The sequence below is a fragment of the Gekko japonicus genome, unplaced genomic scaffold (assembly GCF_001447785.1).
Source record: "Gekko japonicus isolate JY-2015 unplaced genomic scaffold, Gekko_japonicus_V1.1 scaffold632, whole genome shotgun sequence".
In the NCBI taxonomy this organism is placed as follows: Eukaryota; Metazoa; Chordata; class Lepidosauria; order Squamata; family Gekkonidae; genus Gekko; species Gekko japonicus.
Genome location: NW_015172025.1, coordinates 212,079 through 222,372, shown reverse-complemented (window position 1 = coordinate 222,372; position 10,294 = coordinate 212,079). Strand labels below are relative to the sequence as shown.

At 47.5% G+C, this 10,294-nt stretch overlaps 1 protein-coding gene across 1 annotated transcript in view; it reads left to right on the top strand.

The window, feature by feature from the left end:
* Window positions 1-6,747: 6,747 nt before the first annotated feature.
* Window positions 6,748-10,294, top strand: part of CREB3L3 (cAMP responsive element binding protein 3-like 3) — a 38,702-nt gene continuing 35,155 nt past the window's right edge. The window contains exon 1 of the mRNA XM_015420539.1: window positions 6,748-6,824. The gene's annotated coding sequence lies outside the window, so the exon portion shown is untranslated. The remainder of the gene's footprint in view (window positions 6,825-10,294) is intronic.

Genomic DNA, 10,294 nt, shown 5'->3' with positions numbered 1-10,294 from the left:
GACAAAAACGAGAATGTGGAAGAGATTGAAAGTGGATTATTTCGTGTGTGTGGTGCAGCCTAGGAGACCCGAGTTTGAAATCCCACTCTGCAATGGAAGCTTGTTGGATGACCTCGAGCCAGTCCCTCAGTCCAATCTACCTCAAAGTGTGGTTGTGGGGATACAATGGTGGAGAATGATCTAAACTGGCTAGGGTCCCCATGGGGAAGAAAGAAAGGGTATACATGAAATAAATAAATGGCCTTTGGAGATATCTTTTGGACGCAGCCTAAATATCTTTCATTCTAGGTATTAAACTAGGGTTAAACTGTCATTAGCAAGGAGGGAATTAAGAGGGGGGGAGCTGAAAGCAATAAAAACATCAAAGAAATAACCAGGTGCAATTTTGGATATTTTATATCAATCCCTCTCTCTGTGTCTGTGTGTTTGTAGGAGCAGGGATTGAACAAACAAGGACTGATAGCCAAACTGACACAAGGCATATATAGAATTATGACTGGTTCCACACAGATACCCTGGGAATTGGTGGAAGTGTCACACAGCCCTTAACAGAGGAGGAGGAGGAGGAGGAGATTGGATTTATACCTTGCCCTTCATTACCTGAAGGAGTCTCAGAGCAGCTTACCATCTCCTTTCCCCTTCCCTCCCCAAAACAGACACCCTGTGAGGTAGGTGGGGCTGGGAGTGCTCTCCTGAGAACTACTCCTGAGGGAACAGCTCTGTGAGAACTTATGACTGACCCAAGGTCACAACAGCAGCTGCATGTGGATGAGTTGGGAATCAAACCCGGCTTTCCCAGTTTAGAGTCCATGCTCCTAACCACTACCCCAAACTGGCTCTCTAACAGGTGACTCTCAGCACCTTTGTTATGCAAAAATTCCCAGGAATGATTTGGGGAAGACATGACCGTAAAAATCAGTGTGTTAATATGACCTCTAGAGTTGACCAACAGGACAATGGACCTTCCTTTATGCTCTTCTTGCCTTCTGCTTCCAATAATACTCAATACGGGTTCTCCAGAAGTGTTGGATATCTGCTGTAGCCGCTGGTCCTCCTGAATCACAAGGCATTGTGGGGAAAATGGCAGATTTTCATGCCACTCTCCCTCTCCACCCCTCAGCTGCCATTTGGAAGCAGCTCACCCGCTGTGCTGTTCCGTTCCTTCTCTTCCTCCCTTCTCCATCCATCTGCCAAGCTCTCACATTGCACCCCGTCCCCATGGCAGCCGAACACCTCTCACAGTGCAATCCTAAACAGAATTATATCTTTCTCAGCCACCACTGATTTCAGTGGATTTAGAAAGATGTAACTTCGTCTAGGATTGCCCGATCAGTTGCTTAAAAATAGAAAGAACCACAAAAAAAACACAAAACAAATCCTTCATGCTTTTTTCTCTTTGTGGTCAGCCTGTAAGAGACAGAACTGGATTTGCAAATAGATTGGCTGATCGTGCACATACGCGTGTGTGAAAGAGAGAGCCATGTTAACGTTATGAAAACTCTATCTCTTGTGGAATGAGCTCCTGTCCCCATTTAACATGTATTTAGCACTGTACGATGCTGTATTCAAAAACAGTGGCTGGATAAGGCTTTGTTTAAAACCACTTGATATTTCCTGTTGGAAAGGCATCTCTAAAGCAATATACATCCCACTGGGGGAATGGATGCATATTATATCCTGATACGCTCCTGTCTGTATTGTTTGCTTCTCAGACTATCTGTCCTCACTGCTATCCACCTGTCACCTTTCCAAAGATTTCCTGCTGCCTCAAACAACTCTGACCTTTCTCCCTTGTGGCTCGGGTTGCCAGCCTCCAGGTGGCACCTGGCGGTCTCTTGTTATTAGAATTGATCTCTAGATGATCAAGATCAGTTCCCCTGGAAAAAATGGCTGCTTTGGAGGGTGGACTGTATATGGCATTATACCCTGATGATGTCCCTTCCCTCCCTAAACCCTACTGTCCCCAGGCTCCACCCCTCAGATCTCCAGGTGTTTCCCACCGCATCGCTGGCAATGCCACTTGTGGCTCCTTTATTTATTTATTTTTATTTATTCATTTGATTTTTATCCCGCCCTCCCCGCCAAGGCAGGCTCAGGGTGGCTTACATAAAATAGCAGTAACTGATTGAAGGTCAAAGAAGACGGGGACGGCAAAGGATGAGATGGTTAGACAGTGTCATAAATGCAACGAACATGAAGTTGAGCAAACTTCAGAGGATGGCAGAAGACAGGAGGGCCTGGCGGGATCTTGTCCATGGGGTCGCGAACAGTCGGACTCGACTGTGCGACTGAACAACAACAACTGATTGCAGTCTTCATGTATTTGAAGGGTTGTCATGTAGAAAATGGAGCAGATCGACTCTCTCTTGCCCTGGATTGCAAGACAAGATCTAATGGGTGGAAATTACAAGGGAGTCATTACCGGCTAAATATCAGGAGGAACTTCCTGTCAGAGTGGTTGAGCAGTGGGACAGTCTGCCTCGGGAGGTGGTGGGTGCTCCTTCACTGGACGTTTTCAAGCGGAGGCTGGACTACCATCTTTCGGGTATGTTGTAGGGCCATCTTTCGGCTCTGTTCCTGCAGAGTGCAGGGGGTTGGACTAGATGACCTGCAAGGTCCCTTCTAACTAACATTCTATGAGGCTATGATTCTATGATATAAATATCAGCATAAAAACAATTTACATAACAATGGTGGTATGTAATAGTAAATCCTGGAAGCAACTCACAAGATCCCATAGGTGTTCTACTCCCTTAAATGGCACTAGTGTTCCTGCTAAGCTGAGTTAGTGTGAGCTACCTCACAGTTTTTTTAGCCTTTGGCTCACACATTTTTGTCTTAGCTCAGGAAGGGCCTGTGTAAACAGCAATAATGCACTGCAGGTCCAACTAGATCAATACCAGCAGAGGCCTACAAAATAAGAATGGTGAATAAATAAGTTCTTCACAGGTCAATTGTTCCCCTACTCGTGACACTTGTGAGAAAGTACTGAAAAAATTACTGTGACCTCGATGGCCCAGGCCAGCCTGATCTCGTCAGATCTCGGAAGCTCAGCAGGTTTGGCCCTGGATAAAACTTGGATGGGAGACCACCAAGGAAGTCCAGGATCACTACACAGAGGCAGGCAATAGCAAACCATTTCTGAACGGCTGTGATTTGATGGCAAAAGGGGGGGACACACACACACATCCGCCAGGTACCTTCAGGTGGTGGCACTCACCTATTCTGGAGCCATTTGACCTGATATGTGCTTGGACAGAGCCATTTCCAAACAATGAGGAAATACCGACAACGTTTAAGAAGCATTACCACTCCTTTGGATCTGGTCTTGAGTTCCCCCATTCACTTTAGGCTAAGCCCTTTGTCAGCAAGCTGCCATAGGGTGGTGTGTTCTGTTCTACATGTTACATTGTACTCGACCCATCCCCCCGGTATCTCCCTGTGTAGGTGTTTACTTTCTTTTGCTTGCTACTTCTGCGGAACTGCTCAAGGTCAACCAGCTGGAGGTGGGATGGAGTTATGGCGTTGCTTTGCTTATTATGTATCTCATGCCTGAGAACTGAACTTGTGTTTATATTGTAGAACCGTTGTGTTCCCAAGGAATTGGGCACTAGTTTTATCTTCATTCCTGCCAGCGGGAATTGGACTCATTGGTCCCAACCTGGTTCAAGTTCCTTTATTATGTTCCCCTATGGGGTCTGTAGTCATTCCTAACAATTCTTGTGTTCCTGATATAACCATCTCTTTATAATAAATTTAACTTTGATCTTCAAACGTGGATTTATTTCGAATGCATGGGGAATCGGACACCCTTGTACTTGTCTCAAGGAAGGAGAGAAGGCAAGAGATGAATCCAGGCTAAGGACAAAGTGTCATTAAGAGCTAAAGAAACAAAATTTACGACCAGCCTCTGGAAGAACCCAGGCTTAGGTTTCCCAAATATTTAGGTTACTGTTTTGTTAATTTGTAAGCAATGCTGGTTTAACTCTATGACTGTTACAATTGCTCTTTCCTGAGGTAGAAAGGATAAGATTGCCTCTGTCTGAGACCGAGTGGCACAGGAGGAGCTCACCGGTTTCCTCACCAACTCTCTCCCCCATCCTTCAGTGGCCAAGATCCAGAGTTCAAGGTGAGGCAGTTACAGAACCCTCCCTGGGAAAGGAAGCCCCTCCCAAAGAACAGGTGAGTAAAACAGCTCGTGATCCAGGTGTGGCAGGTATAGGAGACGGGGCTAGGGTGCAAGGGGCAACACAGCAGTGTGACTGGCGCCACTGCTTATGCAATGCTTCCGATAATAATTACAGTCCCACGGTCATTGAGCAGCAAGCAGACTTCTCAAATGATAGGATGCATTTCCCCAAGGCTGAACAGAAGTTCTCGCAAGGGTTGCCAACTCCAGCTTGGAAGATTCCTGGAGATTTGGGGGCTGGAGCGTGGGAAGGGCAGGGTTGGGGAGGAGAAGGGTATCAGTGGGGTATAATGCCATAGATTCCACCCTCCAAATCAGCCATTTCCTTCAGGGGAACTGGCGTCTATCGTCTGGAGATCAGTCGTAATTCCAGGAGAACCCCAGGCCCTAAGTGGATGGTGGTGACCAGGGGTCATTTCATAGAAAAAGAGGTGCAGGAGCTCATTAGCATAACTTATTTGCATATGTCACACACCCCTGACATCACCGGAAGTGTGTCAGAAGGCAACACCCACTGCTCAGGCTCCACTGGACTGTTTTGGATTGCTAGCTATTGGGGGGGGGGGAGAACGGGGAGATCTGTCCTCGCAGAGGAGGGAGGGCTTACCTGATGGTGGTTTGGGGGGGGAGGGCTCTGCAACTTACCTGGCTGCTTCTTGCTCCTCGTAGCCCAACTGAGGGCTGCTGGTAGCAGGGGGTGGGGCTTGTTGCATGTGCCCGCCCCCTGGGCTCCTTACTGCCGGAGTTCCACTCCTGCGCGCTCCCACAGGGAATGACCCCTGGTGGTGACCTTAAAAACAACAACACCATCTTCTGGAAAGGATGACGAAGAGGAAGGAACAGTGAGGAGGTATGATGGAGGCCATGTGGGCCTAAAAAGAGGCTTTGAGACCAGGTGGATAGGAAGTGAACATAAGAACACGAGAAGAACTCTGCTGGATCAGACCAGTGCTTCCTCTAGTCCAGCATCTTGTTTTCACAACGAATGCCTTGGACAGCCAACAAACAGGGCATAGGCGCCAAGGCCCTCTCCTGATGTTGTCTTCTAGCATTGGTATTCAAACTAGGTGTGCAAGCTATGGGTTGGGAAATACCTGGAGATCTTAGGGGTGGAGCCTGAGGAGGGCGGGGTTTGGAGAGGGGAGGGACTTCAATGTGGTATAATGCCGCAGAGTCCACGTTCCAAAGCGGCCATTTTCTCCACGGGGACTGATCCCTGTTGCCTGGAGATCAGTTGTAATAGCAGGAGATCTCCAGCCACCACCTGGAGGCTGGCAACCCTCATTCAGATGTTTGTTGCTTCCAAATATGGTGGTTCCCTTACTGTGTGGACCTTTGATGGACCTCTCCTCCATGAATCTAACTCCCTTGTAAGGCCTTCTGTGTTTATGGCCCTTACTACCTCCACCGGGAGGGAATCCAGCTTAATCACTTATTAAGTGTTTTCTTGTCTCTGTCCTGCCCCATCAACATTGGCTGTCCCCGAGTTCCAGTATTATGGGAGACACTGGCCCTAATAAAGGGCCTTGCATGGATTTTGGTTTTTGTTTCCAAGTTTGCGTGGGCCGTTTTCAACTTTTGTCTTATAAGAAGGCAGCCTATTGGCCTGTTGAGTCAGGTACTGGCCAGTGTTCTCTCTAAGCTGAGTGAGTGTGAGCTAGCTCACAGTTTTTTAGCCTCCAGCTCACACATTTTTGTCGTAGCTCAGGAAGGGTGGCTCCAGAGCAAACTATTTATGCAGTAGCCAAATCGCTTGCTCACAACTTTAATGCCAGTAGCTCGCAAAGTAGAATTTTTGCTCACAAGACTCCCCAGCTTAGAGGGAGCATTGCTGACAGCCTTGACTTGATCTCACAGATAGAGTGGGATCTTTCCCTGCCCTGCTATCTGAGATGCTGGGAATCAGTCCTGAACACAAGACATGCTCTGTCACTGACCTGTAGCCCTGCTAGCAAAGCTTCCAAACATTAGAGGCTACCTTACATTGAGTTTGATCACTGATCTGTCTTCCCTTTCATTATTGTCTATCTCTGGCTGAGCAAGGACTTTCCCAACACCTGCTGTCTGGGATCTTTTCTAATGGGAATTGCTAGAGACACAACCCGAGAGCTTTGCTAACATTGGACTTTAACAAGACAGCCTCTCTTGAGATCATTAGGGTAGAAATGCTAATATTTAATAGTGTTTAATAATGCAATTTATTATGGTCATGAAGTTCTTCTCACCTCCCCCTTTCTTGAAAAGTAGGCAAAAGTTCATGGTGACACAGCCTAAGACAGGACTTTGCACCCATGGGCTCAGTGTCCACCTCAAATTAGAAAGGACTGGGGGGGGGACAGAAGCAATTTAGGTAATGGTTACCCAGTTTGGCCCGAGTCTTAACTGCCTACCTGTACCTCTTTCCCCAGGCAGCTGTCAGTCTTCGCCCCATTGGTGAATCGGAGAGGAGGAGGGATTTCCAGTCCCTGACGCTATTTTTGCTCAGTTGGAGCTTAAACTTTGCCACATAGTAGAAAGAGGGTTCAGGGCAGAGAGATCTCAGGGAAAGGGTGAAAAGGCACCCCGAGTGCTACAAAGGAACATTTCGGATAAAACCCACTTGGCCCTGAAGGAACCAAGGTTGCCAACAGTCAGGGTGAGTCTATGCATATTTATTTGGGGCAGAATCAGTCATTTCTTCCTGTTTTGTTCAGCGACACGACCCCTCGGGGACGTAATACAAGCAAGAGGACAAAGGTCAGAACAAGAATATTAGGGCAGCTACTACGGGGCAGAGATAAGGCTGCTGGCGAGGGAATGCTTTAACAAACAAGACGCCAAAGTTTTGCCATTCATCACGCATCTTGGGCAGATTAGACGCCCCAATTCCAGCATTTTAAAACCCTTTTTGTTTTCAGAACTGGGACCCACAGAGACTTATCTCTGTGTGTGTGGACAGAAAAAGGTTTGGCACTCACACTGAGGGTTGCCAACTGTACCCTGGGGAATTCCTGGAGATTTGGCGGCTGCACCTGTGGAGGAGGAGGAAGTTTGGGAAGGGATTTCACCTAGAAACGGTGTTCTACTATAGAGGCTGCCCTCTGAAGCAGACATTTTCTCCAGAGGCACTGTTTTTTGTAGTCTGGAGATGAGTCGTAATTCTGAGAGAACACCAGGCCCCACCTGGAGGCTGGCAACACTAACTGTCACTGTGGCTTGGAAGCAACACTCCCTCTCAGCTGTGGATTCTTGTGAGCAAAAATTGCTCATTTGTGAGCTCCTGGCATTAAAGTTGTGAGCGAGCGATTTGGCTACTGCATAAATTAGTTTGCATTGGAAGCCCTCCTTCCTGAGCTATGACAAAAATGTGTGAGCCGGAGGCTAAAAAACTGTGAGCTAGCTCACACTGAGCTTAGAGGGAACACTGCTTGGAAGTAATGCAGGCCAAGTCATGGTACTGGAATGTGATTTCAGTTAGAGAATTATAATTATTGCTATCATTCTTATTATAAAATGGTTAAAAAATTTTTTTGGGGATAGAATGATAATAATAGAAGTTCCCTGGAGAGTAGCATTGACGTTTTCTAAATAGATAAATAAAAACAGAGCTGGAAAAGGTATGACAAAGAGCAATTAGTGTGATCAAGGGGGTGGGTATAGGGTTGCCAGCTCTGGGTTGGGAAATCCCTGGAGATTTTGGGGGTGGAGTCTGAGGAGGGAGGGTTTGGGGAGGGGATGGAGCATAGTGCCACAGAGTCCACAATCCATAGCAGCCATTTTCTCCAGGTGAACTGATCTCTATCATCTAGAGAACAATTGTAATTCTTGGAGCTCTCCAACTACCACCCAGAGGCTGGCAACCAGGGGTCATTTCCTGCAGGAGTGCACAGGAGCGGCGCTCCGGCAGTAAGGAGCCCAGGGGGTAGGCACATGCAACAAGCCCCACCCCCTGCTCCCAGCAGCCCTCAGTTGGGCCACGAGGAGCAAGAAGCAGCCAGGTAAGTTACAGAGCCGCCCCCCCCCCGGCCCGCCTTCAGGTATAAGCTCTCCCTCCTCTGTGAGGGCAGATCTGCGCACACACCCCCATAACTAGCAATCCAAAACAGTCCAGTGGCACCTTTAAGACCAAGTTTTATTCAGGTACAAGCTCTCCCTCCTCTGTGAGGGCAGATCTGCATGTTCCCTCCCCCCCAATAGCTAGTGATCCAAATCAGTCCAGTGGAGCCTGAACAGTGGGTGTTGCCTTCTGACACACTTCCAGTGATGTCAGGGTGTGTGGCATATGCAAATACGTTGTGCTAATGAGTTATGCTAATGAACTCCTGCACCTCTTTTTCTACGAAATGACCCCTGCTGGCAACCCATGCTCCCTCTCAGCTGTGGAGTCCTGTGAGCAAAAATTCTACTTTGTGAGCTACTGGCATTAAAGTTGTGAGGGAGCGATTTGGCTACTGCATAAATCAGTTTGCTCTGGAGCCCTCTTTCCTGAGCTAAGACAAACGTGTGAGCCGGAGGCTAAAAAACTGTGAGCTGACTAAATGAGGCAGTAGCCAACTCGCTCGCTCACCACTTTAATGCCAACAGCTCACAAAGTAGAATTTTTGTTCACAAGACTCCACAGCTTAGAGAGAGCATTGGAGGGGGTGTCTGTATCAGGAAGGGGGAATAAGTGGAAATCGCCAGTTTTAGTCTTGATCAAAACACCTTTGGCGGCCAAACCGAATAAATCAACCTGTAAATGTGATTTCTAGAGAGAATGGAACCTTTGCACCTTTCATTATATTTTATTAATTATAAACCTTGGTTGGTAGAACGGTGTGGTGGAACAGAGTTTCCATCAGCACTCCGGCTGGCATGAGGCAGATGTGTGAATAATTGTCCTCCAGCTGCTGTAGGAGAGGAGAATTATCAGGTTCAACAGAATTACAATTTCTTATGCCTTTTAAGGGTTTGGGGGAGGAGAGAGGTAGGGATGCCAGCCTCCAGGTGGCAGCTGGAGATCTCCTGGGATTACAACTGATCTCCAGGCAATAGAGATCAGCTCACCTGGAGAAAATGGCTGCTTTGGAAGGCGGTCTCTATGGGCATAATACCCCATTGAAGTCCCTCCCCTCTCTAAGCCTCACCCTACTCAGGTATTTCCCAAACTAGAGCTGGCGATCCTATGGACAGGCTGAGTCTAGAAAAGACTTCAGTTGATTCCCAGTTTGGTGTCGTGGTTAGGAGCGCGGACTCTAATCTGGGGGAACCGTGTTTGATCCCCCACTTCTACACTTGCAGCTGCTGGTATGACCTTGGGTCAGTTACAAGTTCTTTCAGAGCTGTTCTCTCAGGAGCAGTTCTCGAAAGAGCTCTCTCAGCCCCACCAGGTGTCTGTTGTGGGGAGGGTTAGGGAAAGGAGATTGTAAACTGCTCTGAGACTACTTGGGGTAGTAAAGGGCGGGGTACAAATATAATCTCCTCCTCCTCCTCTTCTTCTTCTTCATCAACATGATCTTTTCTGATGGGTTGGCAGAGGCTAGGTAGCTAAAGGGCAGATGCAGATTAGCCGGTGGACTGAGAATCAAGGATCTGTGGAAAGGAGGACTGGGGAAAAGGAAGAGACCAGGAACTAAGGCCATACTTTACTTGAACGAAACAGCCACAGGCTTCAACAGGCTTCAACAAGCTTCAGATTCACTGGAAAACAGAGTAAAGTGATTCAGATTTCGAAACCGATAGGAGAATAAAAACACTGTCTGCTGTTGCCATCTGACATTCAGAAGAACCTGCATTAGTTCTTCGATTTGAGTTGGGTATGCCCAGGTATGGATCCAAAATCGATTACCTGCACATCCCATAATTAAACATTAGCTTAAGGAAGGTCAAACAGTTACTGAGAAAAGATTAGCTGGGTATGGGGTCATTGCGGGGAGGGCGGGGTATAAATTGAATAAAATAAATAAATAAATTTAATAGAAAAAGAGGTGCAGGAGCTCATTAGCATAACTCATTAGCATAACCTATTTGCATATGCCACACCCCCTGACATCACCAGAAGTGTGTCAGAAGGCAACACCCACCACTCAGGCTCCACTGGACTGTTTTGGATTGCTAGCTATGGGGGGGGGCGGGCCGACAAAATCG